The sequence below is a fragment of the Odocoileus virginianus genome, chromosome 11 (assembly GCF_023699985.2).
Source record: "Odocoileus virginianus isolate 20LAN1187 ecotype Illinois chromosome 11, Ovbor_1.2, whole genome shotgun sequence".
NCBI lineage: Eukaryota > Metazoa > Chordata > Mammalia > Artiodactyla > Cervidae > Odocoileus > Odocoileus virginianus.
In genome coordinates this window covers 10922125-10942164 of record NC_069684.1, presented here as the reverse complement: position 1 = coordinate 10942164, position 20040 = coordinate 10922125, and positions in this window count along the sequence as shown.

Sequence of the window (20040 nt, the reverse complement as noted above, 5' to 3'; positions counted from 1 at the left end):
TCACACAGCTTAAGTTCACATTATTCAAGGGTCCACTGTACTAAAAGACTTGTTTGTGCTGCGGTATTAACAAAATAACAGAATTGAAGGTTCTTGCCTGTCCTTTGAATCTCATCCAAATTCTCTCTCCTCCAAGGACCAGAAATTCCACCATTACTGATTCGCTTCTTGGTTCTAGGTTCTCACCCCAATTGGTAATCTTTAAATGTCATTTGATATCCTGCCTCAGCACTAGTTCCTAGTGCCCTAGCAGGAAAGAATGTTTCAGATCCTCTGGACACAGAGTCAAGGAGAAAGGCACAGTTAGGGTGTGTGACTTCACAGGAAAGTGACCTGTTCATGGGGCTTCCCAGGTGGCACTAGTGGTTAAGAAGCTGCCTGTTCAGAACACTTGATGACATAAATCAAAGCAAGATTCTCTATGACCCACCTCCTAGAGTAATGGAAATAAAACCAAAAGTAAACAAGTGGGACCTGATTAAACTTAAAAGCTTTTGCACAGCAAAGGAAACTATAAGCAAGCTGAAAAGACAACCCTCAGAATGGGAGAAAATAATAGCAAATGAAACAACTGACAAAGGATTAATTTCCAAAATACAAAAGCAGCTCATACAATACCAGAAAAACAAACAACCCAGTAAAAAAGTGGGATAAAGACCTAAACAGACATTTCTCCAAAGAAGACATTCAGATGGCTAACAAACACATGAAAAAATGCTCAACATTAGATGCTCATTATTAGAGAAATGCAAATCAAAACTATAATGAGGTATCACCTCACACTGGTCAGAATGGCCATCATCAAAAAGTCTACAAATAATAAATGCTGGAGAGGGTGTGAAGAAAAGGGAATGCTCTTGCACTGTTGGTGGGCATGTAAATTAATACAGTCACTATGGAAGATGGTATGGCAACTCCTTAAAAAACTAGGAATAAAACCACCTTATGACCCAGCAAGCCCATTCCTAGGCATTTACCTTGAGGAAACCAAATTGAAAAAGACACATGTATCCCATTGTTCATTGCAGCAGTATTTACAAGAGCTGGAACATGGAAGCAACCTAGATGTCCATCAACAGATGAATGGATAAAGGAGTTGTGGCACATGTACACAATGGAATATTATTCAGCCATAAAAAGGAATGCATTTGAGTCAATTCTAATGAGGTGGATGAACTTAGAGCCTATTATATGGAGTGAAGTGAATCAAAAAGGGAAAGATAAATATCATATACAAATGCATGTATATGGAATCTAGAAAAATGGTACTGAAGAATTTATTTTCAGGGCAGCAGTGGAGAAACAGACATAGAGAATAGACTTATGGACATGGGGAGAGGAGAGGGGAGGGTGAGACGTATGGAGAGAGTAACATGGAAACTTACATTACCATGTGTAAGGTAGATAGCCAATGGGGATTTGTCGTATGTCCCAGGAAACTCAAACAGGGCTCTGTATCAACCAAGAGAGGTGGGATGGGGAGGGAGCTGGGAGGGAGGTTCCAAAGGGAGGGGGTATATGTATACCTATGGCTGATTCGTGCTGAGGTTTGACAGAAAACAATAGGATTCTGTAAAGCAATTATCTTTCAATTAAAAAGTAAATAAATTTTTTTAAAAAAGGTAAAAACATGGCAAACTGTTATCTGTCATCACTTGAAAGTGGAATGCAGCACCACCAAAACATAGTAAGTTCATAATATAATAAAGATTTATTCATTTCAAAAAAAAGTTAAGAATAGTTCTTTAAATAGCTGTTTAAGAGCAGCGTTGGGACTTCCCTAGTGGTCCAGTTGTTAAGAATTTGCCTTCCATTGCAAGGGGCACGAGTTCAATCCCTGATCAGGGAGCTAAGATTCCACATACCTTGCGGCCAAAAAAACAAAAGCAATATTGTAGTAAATTCAATAAAGACTTAAAATAAAAACAAGAGCAGCATTTACTTTTAATCACTATGGTTAAAGTTGTTTAGTTGCTAAAGAGAAAAAAAAAAAAAGAAACTGCCCGCTAAAGCAGGAGACATAAGAGACGCAGGTTTGATCCCTGGGTCGGGAAGATCCCCTGGAGGAGGGCCTGGCAACCCACTCCAGTAGTCTTACCTGGAGAATTCCATGGACAGAGGAGCCTGGTGGGCTACAGTCCATGGGGTTGCAGAGTCAGACACGACTGAAGCCGCTTAGCATGCAGGCATGCAACATGTCCTGGAGCACAGGGTGTATGTTTAGAAGGACCCTGTGCTTGGCTTCATGCTCTGCTGATTTGACATTCTCGATAATAATTTTGTAACCAGGGTCCTGCTGGTCCTAGGTGTGGCCTCTAAGGACAAACTGTGCCCTGCCCTCCAGTGCGGCCTCTGCCCGGGACTGAGGGCACTCAGGGTGAGTTAATGAGTTGTAAGACCCACGGAAAGACTAGAGTCCCTATGGCTCTAGAGTCCCTCTGGCTGCAAGCTGCCAGAGATGGGGGGCTTAGGCTAATACCCACTATTACCAAGGGAGCTTAGGAGGGCACGGATGGTGCCCCCTCTCCTCCACGAGGACACTGGGCACAACTGCTCGCTGACCAGCGACCAGCTGTACGCCTGGCCCTAGGCTAAGCACTGGGGATGTCATACTAAGCTATCATGGAGGATACACGCAGCAGCAAAACAGTCAACCATAGTTACCCAGGGAAAGGGCTCTGGCACAGAATGCAGGAGAGCGCCAGACCAGGGGTGTTCCCGGCCTTGGGGACACCGGACAAGGACGCCTCGCTCAACGTGCCAGGGTCAGGAGAGAGGATGGTTATACTCAGGGAGAAGGACAACTAGTAACTGGCCACGTGAAGGAGGAATTAGAATATCCTGGAGAGAGGGAGCAGCACCTGCAAAGACTCGGGGGCACAAGAGAGAAAACTGCCTTAGAGGCAATGCAGTGACGTGCAGTGTGGCTGGAAATGCCAGCGAAGGGGCGTGTTAAGAGATTACTTTGGAGAGGAACATGGGAGTAAGGTGTTCTATGGGGCTCACAAGTCACAAAAGATAAGATCTCAGAGTGACATTTCACTACACCACAGAACTAAGCAACGGCTTTGCATGCATTCTATCATTTCATCCTCATAAAGACCTTATGGATAGGAAAAGAGCCAGGGGTCAACCCCATTGACGGGGGCGGGGTGGGTGGGGGGACTGTGACTTAGGTGAAGTAACTTGCCCAAGGTAATACAGCTAGTAAATTGCAGAATTAGGATTCTAATGCAGATGTGTCTCCTCAAGAGGCCAGAGTCCCAAATCACTGTATCACATAGTTAACAAAATTTGGACTTCAACTTTGAAGAAATGGGAAATTATTAAAGGATTTTAAATTCTCGGTGACACAGAGCGCTTAGAATTTCAGTTTCATGAAGCGCTTCTACGGTTCATTTCATCGTCTGAGGGGCTACTTCTTTTCCCTCTTCCTTCTCTGGCCTATATTTTGGAGCCTGAAAGTCTCAAAGAAACCCAAATTGGTCATCTTAATTTCTAATGGGGAAACTGGATAAAATTAGGTGGGGCAGACCATGGAACTTAAAGGCTGGAAATGAAGATTCCAGTTTGTCTGTGGGTTCAGTCTTATTATGGAGAATCATCTCTATGTGGCAGGCTGATATATGAAAGACAAGAAATAAAATGATCCCAAATGGTAGTTTTCCTTGTGTAATTAAAAACAATACGTCTTTACACAGCCCTGCAAAATTTAGTAAAAATGAGCACATAAAACAAAACACACAAGTAAAAATCAACTAAAAGCCTCTCCGGTCTTGCCTCCCCACCCCACCCCCCAACACCCCCCTACCCCCCCCCCCCCATTTCTTACACAGAGTCATTTTCTACCTGGCACTTCCCTTCCAAACCTCCTTGAAAGATTCTTCATCCACCACCCCAGTCTCCTCCCCGGTAACTTTCTCCACTGTCTTTTCATCTCTGAGACCTGTACCTGATGTTCTCAATGTTTGTGCTTCCAGAGGAATAGCGTGATCAAATGGAAAAATACTTTGGGGTCTACCACAACTGGGTTCAAGTCTCAGGAGACTTTGACCCCAGGGGCTCCATTTCCTTATGTTACAAAAATGTAAGTTCGTATCCACCCAGAAGGCTTGCTGGGACTAAATGAGACAATGTATCTGAGAGGATCTGGTCTCTTGTCCTTACCTTTTGGTTGGTTCCATTTCCTTCTTCCAACTGAGATCTCTTCCCTGTAGCTCAGATGGTAAAGAATCTGTTCTGAATGCAGGAGACCTGGGTTTGACCCCTGGGTCAGGAAGATCCTCTGGAGAAGGGAATGGCTACCGTCTCCAGTATTCTTGCCTGGAGAATTCCATGGACAGAGGAGCCTGGTGGGTTATAGTCCATGGGGTCACATAGAGTTGGACACAACGGAGCTACTACTGCTACTAACTGAGACCTGAGCTCAAGTGCCTTGCCCATCTAACACTTCTCAAATCCATAATCTGTCCTCATGAATGTCCCTGACCCAGATCCTTCTCCACTCTCTGTCCCTTCAGCAGTCAGAGGCCCCATGGTAATACCTGACTTTGCATATTTACCCCTTTTAATGGGTATATTACAAACTTCTACAGATAGGCTCCTTGGAGGCAGAAGCCAAGTCTGATAATTTTTTAAAACATCCTACAGTGTCCACTGCAGGTGTGTATATACAGAAAGAAAGTCACAAATGGAGCTTCATCAGCCTTCAGGAAAGGGCACATGTAATGTGTAAGGGACTGGATAATTTCCCACCATTAATGTTAATGAAATAATAATTTACTGGAATTCCTTAAGCTTTTTATTTTATGCTTATTCAGGGCTTATGACTTTGCTCATGACTTCTTATTTATCAGTTCATGTATCACCATTATCGAGTTCCTCAAAAGCTTGTTGAAATACAAGCTCATTGTTCTTTGTTCCAGAAGAGGCAGGTGTGGTTACATTTGATTTTTATAGAAGAGTCCTCAACGAATCTCTCAGGATGTGGGGCTCTCATTAACTTCAAATGTAGAGAAGTGCAGATTTTTTCCCTCTTTTGTTCTACTTGCACATAATTCTATTAGAAAGGAGAAACCCAAAGAGGGAGATAGGAAGGAGTGGGACTGTTCAGCTGGGTCCGACCAGCCCAGGTCCTCAGCATTAACAACCACGATAGCACCAATGACCACGCGTGAACACGGGTACTTAGTAGGAAGCCAGGCACCATGGGAATCCTTTCAGTTCTCCTCACCATCCATTCAGTAGGTACGCTTCTCCCCACTTCACAGATGAGAAAACTGTGGCGCAGAGAAGTTAGGTGCTTCACCTAATTTTACTCAGCCACAAAGAGCACTGCCGGTGTGTAGCCCAGGTATTTGGTTCCAGAACCTGAACGCCTCATGCCTGTGGTGTGCTGCCCAAGTAGCACAGTGACTGCTAAGCCTGGCTCGTTGGGTTGCTTGAGCTTAGACAGACCGTGAGAGGGAAAGGCCAGGCTCAGGGAGCCACGGGCTCTCTCGGGAACACACCAACCGCTTCTCTCCTCATGCCCAGATCTGCGTGTGTGTGCCTGTGTGAGGATCACAGGAGAGCATCTGAAAGCCTTTGTACAGGGCTGTGTATTTCCTTGCTGTTGTTCAGTCGCTAAGTCTTGTCTGACTCTTGGTGACCCCATGTACTGCAGCGCGCCAGGCCTCCCTATTCCTCACCATCTCCAGGAGTTCGCCTAAAACACATCCATTGGATCCGTCCATTGAATCTGTACTTCCTGGTGTTCAACAAATAACCTGTGTGTAGGGAGGGGTCTCCGCTCTGGTCCGCCCCACCTTCATGTATCCAGGAAAGCTCTCCTTTCTCTTGAACTAGGAAGTGGCCTCAGAAAACTCTAGAAAGCCACCTTCAATGGATGACAGTAGGTGTGGGGGATGAAAGCTGTTTGTTATACTTGCCCTAGCTCCCAGGGTGTAGAAATCTTGTTATATTTGTATTTAGTGCTAAGTATATAGTTGGCCTTCACCAAATGAAAGATTGAATGAATGAATCCTTATGGAACTCAAGCCCATTTCCATTTACCATGGATTCTACTGTGTGACTCCGATTAAAACCAATGGTTTTAATCAAGGCAGAATATCTTCTTTAAACACAAGGATTAGCCTCCATGAAAAGAGAAATGTAAACAGGACTCTAATTAGAGAATTTACTAATTATTCTTCCCTGCTGAGGACATTAGCTGGGGTTTAGTCTTTAGCTGTGACAGCTATACGACTTTCCCTTTATCTCCAGAAAGGGAAAAATTGACTGGAAAGATTCATTTCAATACCCTGATTTCTTTCCCGCTCTCTTTCACCCTCAAAAAAAAAAAAAAAAAAAAAGATATTCCAGCATGAAAGATCACAGACTCAGTCCCAAACAGTGGACCCAGGTTGATGGCATTCAGGAAACTGCTCACTCTTGGAGCCCCAACTGCTGAGGCAAAGATAAATCGGCAGGAAGATTTCTTTGGAATGATGTGAATTTAATGAATCATGAAAAATATCCCCAGCTGTTCTTAAATTTAAGGGAGATTGAGTGATAACAAAAGATAGTTTCCCTCCCTCTTAGATGTAGGTTGGAGCGGAAAGAGCCGTGGTTAAAAAAAAAAACCCCGAGGCCAAAAGCTTGCCTTTTCTTTCCCATCTCTTCTATTGTTGAAGGGGAAAAAAGCTGTCTGCAGTCAGCAGCCACTGAAGGGCATGATGAAGAGTGTTTGCTATTACCAGACTTGAAGAATTCTCTACTCTGATTTCAAAGATCAGGCTGCCCTTGCAGGCAAACATTTAGAAAGTGACAGGCTTTTCTCTCACCCCCTCCCAACCCCCAACCATCACCATCCTTACATTTTTATCCAACTCCTTTATTAACACATTGACTGGCTGAAATTAAAAATAATGATTCTTCCTTTCCTCATCCCAGCTGCTGCACCCCTGACTTCCCCAGCCCTCGAAATCCTTATTAACCCATTGATTAGTGTGGGCTCCCAGGACTGTCCTCAGCTGGGAGATCTAAGCCAGGCCATTGTGGTGCTGGCTAAGCTTCAGGGATTCCCAGTTTAGATCCCAGGGATCTGTACTGGAGGGCTCAGAGGAGGGCTTGCAGGACACGTGTGACTTCCCTTCTTAGCCCTTCGTACCCTCCAGCCCTCTGTCTTGGCTCTCATGGGCTGAACCTGCCATGGACCACCCAGGAGGCTGGCCCTGGGCACAGCGTTCAGGTGCTCAGTTGGTTCTCCTTCCCTGAAAAAGCACAAGGAAGGTGGGTAGTTGTGAAGGCCTGGAGGGGATGCCTGCTCACCTCTGTTACCCTGCGGTCTGTTCCCTGTCTAGAGAAATTTCCCTTTCCTTCAAGGTAGGTGAAAAAGGTTAACAGATGATAAGCACGACTTTTTTTTCCCCTTAAGTCAATTTTTAACTTCTAAGAATAAGAGGGAGATGTACTTGAGAGACGGAAAAGCTAGCTTCCCTGGGTTAGAAGGGGTTCAGAGAGGAGCATGAGTGATGCAGATGGTGATATCCTGAATACTGAAGACAAACAATAAAACTGAAGACTTACAATGTACTAGACACAATGTTAAACGCTTCTTACATGTGATGCATCAAAAAAAAAAGTAAACAAACTCAAAACAAAAGACAAAATGAAAGCACAATCCCTCCAAGAAGTGGATAATTGCAGTTGCCTATTGAACAAAGTGAACCTGGCAAGATTTTAGTAATGGAAAACTTAATCTTTTTCATCACTCTTTCCAAACACTGTTGGATCACTTTTCCTTCCTACTGGGTGATAAGTTAGGCAGATCCATAGCCTGGGCTAGCCACTTTCACATATTAAAAAATAATATCAGTTAAGATGGTACAGCACTTCGTAGATCAACAAATTGATTTTTGAAAGTGCAAAAGCAATTCATTGGGAGGAGAATCCTTTCAACAAATGGTGCTAGAGCTACTGGACACTCACAGGAAAAATGAACTGGCCTGTTTCACATGTTATACAAATTAACTCATAACGGATCATGTATTAAATGTAAAACTGTAAAACTTTTTGAAGAAAACTTAGGAGAAAGTCTTTGAGATCCAGGACTTGGTGAAGTCCTCTTATTTTATTTATTTATTTATTGCATCAAATGCATGAATTTATTTTTTTACAATTTGTTCTTTAATTGGAGGAAAATTGTTTTACAATATTGTGTTGGTTTTTGCCATACAACAATACAATTCAGCCATAATTTTAGATATACATGTATCACTTCCTCCTGAGCCTCCCTCCCCTCATCCTCCACCCCTGAAGTCATCACAGAGTGCTCGGCTGGCCTCCCTGAGTTACACAGCAACTTCTCACCAGCTATCTATTTTACACATGGTAGTGTATATATGTCAGTGCTATTTTCTCCATTCATTCCATTCTTTAGCTATGACACCAAAGCCTGATCCATAAAAGAAAAAAAAATTGATAAATTGAATGAAAGTACGGACTGCAAGAAAATATTTGCAAACTGTGTATCTGAAAATGGACTCATATTTAGGATATATGGAGAATTCTCAGAGCTCAACAGTTAAAATGAAAACAAACCATTCAGTTGTAAAATGGACAAACAGCATGAAAAACATTTACCAAAGATGTGATGGCAAATGAACAGATGAAAAGATATTCACCATCACCAGGGAGGTGAAAATTAAGATTATAATGAGATTTCACTATACATCTATTCTGATAGGTGTATAGTAAAGTTCACTTGTTGTTAGAACAGCCAAAATAAAAAAATAGTAAGACTACAAAATGCTGGCAAGGTTGTGGTGAATCTGGATCTCTCACATATTGCTGGTAGGAACTTTAAAGGTTACAGCCACTCCGGAAAATAGTTTGACCGTTTCTCAAAACAAACAAACAAACAAACAAAAAAACACCAAACAAACCAAAACTAAAGATAAGACTTAAAGTACAATCACAGCATCATACTCCTGGGCATTTATCCTGAGAAAATGAAACATGTCCACATAAAACCTATATATGATTGCTCATAATAGTTTATTTTTTAGTCCAAAAATGGAAATGATCAGTGTTCTACAACAAGTGAATGGTTAAACAAAAGTGGTACATCCATCCCATGAATACTACTCTACAGTAAACTGGAAGGAACTCTTGGTACACCCAGCAACTTGGATGGATCTCAAGGGCATTATACTGATTTTTAAAAAAACCAATCTCCAAAGGTCACAAGGTGTATGATGTATTTATGTAACAGTCTTAAAATTAAAAAATTATGGAGATGGAGTACAAATGAGTGCTTTTCAGGGGTTAGAAATGGTGGGAATGGGAGTGATGAGGGAAAGGGTTTGATAGAAAAGGGTAGCCCCCAGCAGATCTTTGTGGTGATGGAGCAGTTCTGTATCTTGATTTCCCTGGTAGTTGGTGTCTACATGAATCCACTTGTGTGATAAAATGATTCAGAACTACACAAACACAGGGCACCAGTGTCAGCGTCCTGGTTTTGACGTTGTCCTGTAATGTCACATGTAACGGTCAAAGGAAACTGGATAAAAAAAAAAACCTTGAGAACTCTCTGTACTATCTTTACAACTTTCTGTGAGTCTACAATTATTTCAAAGTTAAAAATAGAAAATAAAATAATGCATCTTGCAGTATGCAGCATTACTTTCCAGGGATATATGAAAACTACAATGTCTCATCCTATATGCAGAGGGAGACGAGTCAGAAGCAGAGCTTCTTCCCTCCCTAGCCCTGCCAGGTCAGGAAGTCTGCCACATTATTAGGGCAGGCTAAGTCCTGCTGTTAAGCTTCCCTGGTAGCTCAGACTGTAAAAGCCTCTGCTAGAAATGTGGGAGACCCAGGTTTGATCCCTGGGTGGGGAAGATTCCCTGGAGAAGGAAATGGCAACCCACTCTAGTACTCTTGCCTGGAAAATTTCATGGATGGAGGAGCCTTGAAGGCTACAGTCCATGGGGTCACAAAGAGTCAGACATGACTGAGCGACTTCACTTTCACTTTCTTTCAAGCCCTGCTGTATTAAAAACAAAACAACTTGAAATTTTAGTATTTTAGCATAAAAATCCTTTGCCACTTATGTCCACTGAGGGTAGGGCAACTCTCTTCCAGGCTGTTATCTGGGTATCCAGGCTCCTTCCATCTTGTGGCTCTGCCATCTTAAACCTATTTTCTCCATGATCATTCCTGGAAAGTGAAAGCGAAAGTCACTCAGTCGTGTCCGACGCTTTGTGACCCCTTGGGCTATACAATCCATGGAATTCTCCAGGCCAGAATACTGGAGTGGGGAGCCGTTCCCTTCTCCAGGGAAGCCTGCTCATTCTTGGAGGGGAAGACAAATAGTGGAGGATCAAGCAGGAGACTTTGGGGGTAGGCCCACATCACTCTCACTTGTACTCTATTGCCCAGAAGGTAGGCATCAGAATGCAGATTAATTGCAAGTGAAATGGGAAAGACCGTCTTCCTCCACACCCAGGAATGACAAGCATGGCTGCATAAGGATGCTGTGGTAGAGTTTGTGAGTGGTGGGTGATGAGATGCTGCATTCCCACAGAGAGAGGTGACTTGGCTAGCTTCTTTTCTTCTTCCTCATCACTCACATCCACTAAGTCTGATCTCCCTATGGAGGCAAGAAATGAGTAGAGGAAAAAAAAAATGTCTTCCCCTGGTGTGTAATCTGTGGTTGGCTCCATGCCTGGCCCTGGCCCTGGCTCTTTTCCTCACGAGGTATCTTGGTGGGTTGTCTGGAGACACTTCCCCCAGCAGGGACCTCCTGTGGCACCACTTCCTTACTCAGTGAGTCACCTTCCAACTGACTGTGTGTGACGCTCACTCCCCTTCTGCATCTACAGGCACACCCAAGCCTCTTTCTGTGGAGTTATCTTGCCCTGCCTTCCGAGACAAACGTGGTGAGTCCTCTTGGGCAGGGTCCTTTGAGGTGACTCAAACCTGAGCCGCAGGAAAACTCAGCATCTTTATTCCACCAGAAGCTGGAAGGGCTGGCTGCCCTTGTTTTGTCATGATAATAGGCTTTAACTAGACTCTTGTCTTAGCGCTTTTCAGGCAAGAGTCAGGCAACCTGGGCCATTTTTCCCCAAGAACTCTATCACTCTGCTCTTCACTACAGCCCTAGGGTCTCCTCACTTGGCTTGAGGAAGGAAAACCCCGTTTCCTGTCTGTGTAGGTGAGCAGGAAGGGGATAAAAATCCATCCTCTTTAGACTTACTCAACTCAGTGTCCTGGTCTCCTGTTTCATATGGGCAGGAATGAGTGACGGATTGCGGGACATGGACCTAGCTTTGCCATCTGACAGCAAGCCCTGGTGGGTGACTGGACTCCTCTCTTCAGAATATGGGGCTGTTTAACCCCTGTTGTCCTCAGCTTTGATGTCCCAGCCAAAATGCAGAGTGAACTGGGAATGTTGTATTGAATACCCTGTTAAATAATATCATTCCCTTGTTATAGTTGTTGATCCTGAGGTTCAAAACAGATGAGGAGTTTGGGCAAAGCCCACAGCTATACAACATACATGGATTTCAAGAGCCATGGACTATGGTGGCCAAGGTACAGTAGCTGAGTTGAAGAAAGGGAATATAATTATATTTAATTTTGGTAAGTCAATGTGTTTACACCATGTAGAGGAGAATTAGTTTGATGTGATGTGTACATGCATGCATGTTCAGTAGCGTCCAGCTCTTTGCAACTCCATGGACTGTAGCCTACCAGACTCTTCTGTCCAAGGAATTTTCCAAGCAAGAATACTGGAGTGGGTTGTCATTTCTTCCTTCAGGGGATCTTCCTGACCCAGGGATCGAACCCAAGTCTCCTGCATCTCCTACATTGATAGACAGATTCTTTTCCACTGTGCCACCTGGGAAACCCAATGTGGTTCTAGTCATAGATTAGAAAGGCAACAAAACTAAGCTCTTTTAATAATTTGCTCCCATGAGTTTCTTTGCCCCCTCACTCTAACCTTCCTGGTTTCTGACACTTCTTCATACCACTAACTCACCCAGCAACATGGACAGACCTACAGAGTATTATGCTTAATGAAATGTCAGAGAAAGACAAATACTGTATAACGCCACTCGTATGTGGAACCTAAAAAACCATACAAACAAATGTACATGCAAAACAGAAAGAGACTCATAGAAATAAACCATTGGTTTCCACAGAGAAGAGAGAATGGAGAAGGGCAAATTAGGGGTATGGGACTAAGAGATACAAACCCCTATGTATAAAACAGGTAAGCAACAAGGATATATTGTATAGCACAGGGAGTTATAGCCATCATCTTGCAATAAGTTTTAATGGCATATAATCTGTGAAAATACTGAATCACAATGCTCTCTACCTAAAACTAAAATAATATTGTAAATCAACTATACTTCAATAAAATCCCCCAGATGATCATGGAAACAGCTGTGACCAGGGGGCTTTGTAAGGGAGGAAATTTGTTTAGGAAAACAATTTGAAAACTTGAAGGTGCGGGTAAAAGACGCCTGCAGAACAGAACCGAATTGCCAAAGCATCATGTATAAGAACTGGAACATGCGTTTGGGGGAGGGAAGAGCAGGGACAGGGGAGGGAGATCGAGAAGGAAGAGGGTTCATGGGCAGCAAGGCGGGCACCTGGACCCGCGGAGGGGAGCCCTGGAGAAGGATTCTGAGAGCAAACATGCCACACTACGTGACTTGGGGTGTAAACGTTGCCATCTCCCAACCCTCGGTTAAGGCTTCTGAGCCTCGATGCCTTTTGTACACACGGCTGGGGAGGAGTGAGATCAAGGGCAGAGCAGCCTTTCTAAGTCCAGGTTGGTGAGGAGTCCAGAGGAGAGACGCTGGCTATAAAGAGGGGTAAGGTCAAGGGCTCATTGAACACAGGCTTGGAGGTCGCCGTGGTCCTGAGAGGTCCGCCCCTGGGAACGTGCAGTCTTGAGGAGGGCGTTTGGCTTCCTGCAGGACATCGCACAGTCAGCTTGAGCTAATTTAGCCCAAGCCTCATGTGACGGGGTGACGGCAGCTGACATCTGGGTTGCACTCAGTCAAAAATCCTCTTAAGAATATGCTTTGTAACTCTTTCCTCACTAAACTTTTTACCCAGCTTGCTGAAAAGAACAGCTATGATACGGCTTCTACTCAATGTGCTATCCCCAGCCTTTGTGACAAGGTGTTATGTGTGTGTGTGTGTGTGTGTGTGTGTGTGTGTGTGCCCAGTCGTGTCTGACTCTCTGCGCCCCCAGCCCTTGTGAAGAGGTGCTCTGTGTGTATGTGCAGGTGTGCGGTCGTGTCTGACTCTTTGCGACCCCATGGACTGTAGCCCGCCAGGCTCCTCTGTCCATGGGGTTCTCCAGGCAAGAACACTGGAGTGGGGTGCAGTGTTAGAGAGGAACAAAGTAAAGACAAGAGTAAGGAAGAGAGAACCAAGTGGTGTGAGTAATAGGATAAGCTGACCTCAGCTCACAATAATTTAGTTTGATCAGTGAGTGAGCAAAGAAATAGCTCTGTGTGTGTGCGTGAGCACACGTGCATGGCAGAGCAGTGCTTCCCCCATGTTAACATGCCCCCCAACTGCTCAGGACTCTGTGATGGACTGGACAGTGGTTGATGAGATTCTGCGTTGCCAGCAGCTTGCAGGTGATGCTGTGGCTTCTGGTCTGAGCAACACTGTTTCAGAGATTTTGGAGCATGAGACAGTAACCTTCTAACCCAGAAGGACATTAATGGGGTCAAAGGGAAAAGGGAGAGATGGAAAATATCAGAGTGTACATGAGGGGATAAGAGTGAAGGGAAAATAGAAGGAGAGACGATGAAAACAGTCACTTCCACAACAACGAGCCAAGAATCTCCAGAAAGGGACATAGGAAGTCACCAGTAATTGTTCCAAAACTCCTTGCTGTTTATCTCAGGGATGTGCGTTGCTTTGCCCTCTATTAAGTAGCACACATTCTTTGTGTCCTAACAGTGCTCAAGTTTCAAGGCTGATTCTCTAGTCACTCGCCAGTATTTATTCATGTGAATTATAGAATACCAGTACTAGCATCAGTATATATCCCACCAGTCCGGACAGAGCCAGTGCTATGATACACCTGTTTCCTGTACGGATGGACCTTACAATCTGGTGGAGAGCATCAGACACAACACTCAGGAAGAAATTTCAAGTCAAGTAAATTAGGCATGGAGCCTAATACTGCACATTTTGTATTTAAGATGAAAATTTTCATCGATTTCACCTTTTTCCTATCATTTGTTGATGCAGGGAAGACAGACTTGTCATGATTTCACGGAGGAAGAAAGGGAAGCTCAGAGAGGTCAGGTGACTTATCCAAGGTGCCGTGGCTGCTAAGCCGCAGAGTCTGCATAAGGAGTCCTCCCTTCTTGTTCCTGTTCTTTCCATTAACCTCCCCACTGAGGGCAATGAAGCTTCCCATGTTCCACTTCACCCACCATCCTGTTTTTCTCTAGCTTCAGGAGTCAAGGTTCTCAATAGCTCAGCATCTAATTGGTTTTGAGTTCACAGTTAACCTCCCTTGTTCAAAATCCAAACCAGTTAAACAAATTACCCAGAAAATCAAAATACTCTTTAAGCAAAGTTCACTGCCAGGTTATATCTGTCTAAGTAGAAGTTGTTTTCAGGACACAAGTCATTAATAGCAGTGGGGAATAATGAAAGCCTCTTTGCAAACTAATTTCTCCATTGCCTACTGCTTGGGTTCCAAAAAGCCCATACAGTCCAACTTCTCTTACAGATATGTATGTTCATGTGAAATGTGTATTTATACACATGTGTACATATTGAGAACATCATTTTGCTAATCACTTGCAAAGAGCTAACAAGTTCTTCCACTAATGTCATCACATTAATTTGACTCTACTGTTATTATAACTTTATAATGATGTTTAACTTTAAACAATTCTATAAACTGGCAAGTTTAAAAAGGGTAATGCAACTGAATTTTCACCTAAATGGCTCCCACTGGGCAATGCCTGCTTACAATAACTTATAATGTGCGTACAATTAACTAGTCAATTGGAATTTGCTTTGGAAGGGAGTCTGGTGATGATGGGAGTGGTGATAGAAAGGGTGACAGTGAGCCAAGTTTCACCTTTAGTGGGGTTTTCTCGTGCTCCCATAAGACCCACCAACAGAACAGACCAGGGTCATAGTTCCCCTGTTGCCTCTTGGCTTTATGGTAGTGAATAGAACATGCAAAGGATGTGCTAGAGATTCTGGCTCTCAGTTTTTAATTCTGTCCCCACCCACCAAATACATTTCCATTTTCTCCTTAATGTCTTTTCCTCCATTTTGCCATTTCCTAGTCTTTTCATCATCTTAACACCTTCACATTTAAGAGTAGGTATGACTGAAGTAAACAGTTTAGAAAAATGCAGATAGTGATATTTCTTTCCTATTCCCTACCTGATGCAGTAATTTTTGGAAGTATCTTCCACTTTGCTCGTCTCCTCCGGGCTCTGAAGTTCAGAAGGGGGCAAAGTTGGGGGAGCTAAAGATGTGAATTCTTGAAAGTTGCTTGTTGCTGGAGATTTGAGGGTGCTAATCAGTCCTCATTGTCATCAACATTCTCATCATCACCACCACCCATCATCATCACTACCACCACCATGACTGCTATCACCATCATTACTGTCAGCATTATCATCATCACCATCTCTGAGGAACCAGTGGAGATGGTTTGGTTATCTACAGGAGATAGAAAACTAAGCCCTGGGTAACTGAAGTGATGTTTTGGTTGTCCCTCAACAATTCAGTGATAGCTGTGTGTTTGAACTTGGACTTATGACTCCTGTTGGGGAACTATGATGGAGTGGTTTGGGGATATTGTAAGGAATGTAGTAAGGTCATGTATTAAAAGAGCATGGATAATCCTGGTTATCAGCCTCTGTTTTTTTTTTTTTTTGGCCAAGAGGCTTACAGGATCTTCATTTCCCTACAGGAGATTGAAACTGCACCCTGGGCAGAAGAAGTGCCTGGTCCTAACCACTGGACCACCAGGGAATTCCCCAGTCATTGCTTTTGTTTGTCAGATGCTAACAACTCCAGAGGAGATTTAGTCAGTAGATTTCTCAAGTATTCTTTTAAAAAATAAAACAGCAAATAATTTTAAAACTAATAACCATAAAGCTTCAGTAATAAGGTATCTGCTAATTTGGATAATTTATATTAAAAAATCAGACTTTTTTTATTTTGAGACAATGTCTTCTAAGCCAATTAGCAAAACAAGTTTGTAGGGGATGATGTTTAATTACTTGAGGAGCCAAACCTTATCTATACAAATATTATGTGTATGGAATGAAACATTTACAAGATTTTATCACTTGTTCATTAAAACTAATCTCCAGAAACTCATTTGGCAACACTCTTATTTGATGGTGTTTAAATATTAGAAAAGTAAACAATTTCTTTAAAGAACTCTTCTGTAATCATTCTAGTCAGCTTTTTGCAAACTTATTTTTCCCATAAAAATCTGACATTATAAGTGGCTAGCCCATGTGTTTTGCTTTGTTTCATTTGGGTTGGTGGTGGGACAGCTGGTCTTCTCTTGAAGGAACACGGGTAGCAAAATCAAATCAGTCAATATCCACTGATTCTCAGCCAAGCTGGGCTAATGGCAGGGCGTCTGAGGGTAACAGTGGATCGAACATCAGTTTGTGCTTCTCTTCTAGTGAATATCTGTGTTTGCCCTGGAGATCCAGAAGCAACTTAGAGTGTCAAGAATATAGGTCAGCATTGCTTTATGTAACTGTCCCCCTTTTTTGTTTTCAGTTGGGAGACCAGGGCAAGGGTAACTATCCACAGAGGTCATCCCTCCATACTGAGCCTGGGGCCCGTCCAAGGAGACAGAGTCCAGTTGATGTTGGATGTTCACTGGCTGGTGTCAGCAAATGAGAGGGAATGTGGTGAAATCTCCCACTCAGGTGTTTTAAGCAAATATGGCAGCTCAACTATTTAGTCCAACCTTCTTTTCTGTGGAAGTGTCTGGAGCCAGACAACCTGGGTTCACCATTACTAACTATGTGATCACGGATGTGTGTGTCTCAGTTTCCTCACGAGTATAAAGCAAGAATAAGGACAGCATTTACCACATAGTATTCTCATGAGGAAAAATGAGGAATACTAGCAAAGAACTTAACACAGTGTCTTACTTGTAGCTGGTCCTCACCAAATTGTTTCTCTACCCCCAATATCAATAGCAGCCATTTACTGAAAATTTGCTATGTGGCAGGCACCATGTTAAACTTGTTAAGGATATTTTATCTTGACAACAACTCTATGTGGTAGCTATTTTCACCTTCACTTCATAGATGAGATAAGGGAGGCACGGAATTTCCACAGTTGGGTCAAAGTGAAAGTGAAAGTCGCTCAATCATGTCTGACTCTTTGCGACCCCATGGACTATACAGTTCATGGAATTCTCCAGGCCAGATACTGGAGCGGGTAGGTAGCCTTTCCCTTCTCCAGGGGATCTTCCCAACTCAGGGATCAAACCTAGGTCCCCTATATTGCAGGCGGATTCTTTACCAGCTGAGCCACCAGGAAAGCCCAAGAATCCTGGAGTGGGTAGCCTATACCTTCTTCAGTGGATCTTCCCGACCCAGGAATCAAACCGGGGTCTCCTGCATTGCAGGCAGATTCTTTACCAACTGAGCTACCAGGGAACTGAGTTACAGTTGGGTCAAGGTCACACATTAATGAGTGAAAGAACTGGGATTCTAGCCTAGTTTTGTCTGACACAAAAACTTGTGACCTTCCTCTCCACAATGGTAAAAACAAAAGAAACAAAAATAACCTTGTCATTAGTACACTTGATGTCCCCTGAGAAGGCTGGTAGGTTATTCTGAGACCATACACTCTAAGGTGACGGAGTGGTGGCTGTGACTGTCTCCTACACCATCTAGCAGAGTACTGTGTGCAGAAGACATTCGCTTCACAAAGGCCTGCTGGTGGTGTTAGGACTGCTGCTGATGACACTCTCTTACCTCCTGCGTGGCGTGTAGGCAGAGACCCTGCACACGAGCACCGCCTAAGGGTTACAGGAAACCTGATGGTGGTGTGGGTGGTGTTTTGGGTGGGGGGAGACTCAAAGTAGTCCCCACAAATCCTCATACTCTCAGTTCCACCCAATGCTCAGGAAGTCAGACCAAGTTACTTATTTCAAGGTCTGCTGAAACAGAGTGGACTTACCTGCGGATTACACCTCCCATTTCCTGTACTTCTCTTTTTTTCTTTCAAACCACAAACAAGGAAAGATTGGTAGCTGGAGTGGAAAAACCCATGGTGTGGCCTCACCAGTCCAGGTCTAGCTGGGGTGGGGGAGATCCTTCTTCCTCATCTGTTTGTTTAAAGATAAAGAGGCCCTTTCAGTCCACATGGTGTCCAGCAATGTAACCATAAACTATATTAATGCATATCAGAAAGTACCTGCTTTGCTGGACTATGTGGGGAGGGACATGAACCCTGGGTCTTGATCACTTTGGTCTAAGATCCCCCAAACCCTTCAATTCAAAAATGTTATTCTTGAAGTGTTTGTTCTAGTGTCTCATACTCCATGTTTAAAATTAAAAAAAAAAAAAAATTCAGAGCCTTTTGTATTTCTAATACACATACAGCCTGGAATTTCAGATCTGCCAATAACTCCCTGTTTCAAAGGAAAAAAACTCATTTTTTTTCCTTGCTGGAAATTTTTCATTCCTTCCCACCCACCCCATCTCCATTTCTCATTTCCTCAGGAAACCATTTAGCTGGAGACAGAGGGAAAGTTTTCCAACACACTTCCCCAAGCCCCCACAGACTCATGCATACCCAGAGAGCTATTCCGCACCCAGAACCTATGTGGCAATGTACTCAGACTTGCCCCTAAAGACATCTGCCTTCAGTTCTCTGGAGCATTTGGAAGGTCCTGTGGTGAAGGCAAGTCTTCACTCTTGCTAATACCAGTCGTCCTCTAGGAACCCTTGGAGGTGCTCAGGTTGGCCTCTGGGAGTCTGCCCTTTGCTCCAGACTGTCAATCAATGGGGCAAATCTAGTCATTATGGCACTTGCGTGGTGTCTCCAGACATGACCATCTCTGGGCTTTCTAAAGTAAAGGAGGGTAAGGTAGGCACTCCTGGCTGATTTTAAGAGAAACTATTGGAGTATATTGTCATTCTTTCTGTTGAACAAATGTTTGGAAATTTTACCATGTACTAAATAGTGTTTCTTGGACTGCAAGGATATCAAACCAGTCAATCCTAAAAGAAATCAACCCTGAATATTCATTGGAAGGACTGATGGTAAAGCTGAAGCTCCAACACTTTGGCCACCTGATGTGGAGAGCTGACTCATTGGAAAAGATTCTGATGCTGGGAAAGATGGAAGGCAAGAGGAGAAGGGGGTGGCAGAGGATAAGATGGATGCATAGCATCACTAACTCAATGGACTTGAATTTGAGCAAACTCGGGGAAATAGTGCAAAACAGGGGAGCCTGGCGTGCCTCCGTCCAGGGGGTCACAGAGAGTCAGACATGACTTAGCAACCGAACAACAACAACAAAAACAGTGTTTCAGATGCTGGGAATATAAATGGTGAACGAGGCAAAGTTCCTGCTCTCAAGTTTACTGTCTAGCTTAAGGGGCAGGAGTGATGAGTAGAGAGGGAAAAATCAAGAGAAGATAATGCAAAAACCAAGAAAGCAAATCAATGAACAAAATACAGCTCTTTCGTGATGAGCTATGAAGAACTCAAATGTCATTTTCGAAAAATGACTAATCTCCTTTCTGCCTGCAGCTCCTGGGAACCCTTCCTCTCCAGTGTGATTCTGGAGTTATTGACATGCCTCTGGGCTCTGGGAGTCTTGTTGGTGGATGTGCTCGTCCCATCCAGAACAAAGATTCCACCTGAGCTCTCTGAAGATGGAGTTCAAACACTTTGGGGGCAGGATCTGAGGTCCATTCCACTTCACCAGCTCCTGGTCTCGCTCAGTGTGTGGAGAAACAGGAGAGCAGAAGAATTCAGAATGCTCTGGAA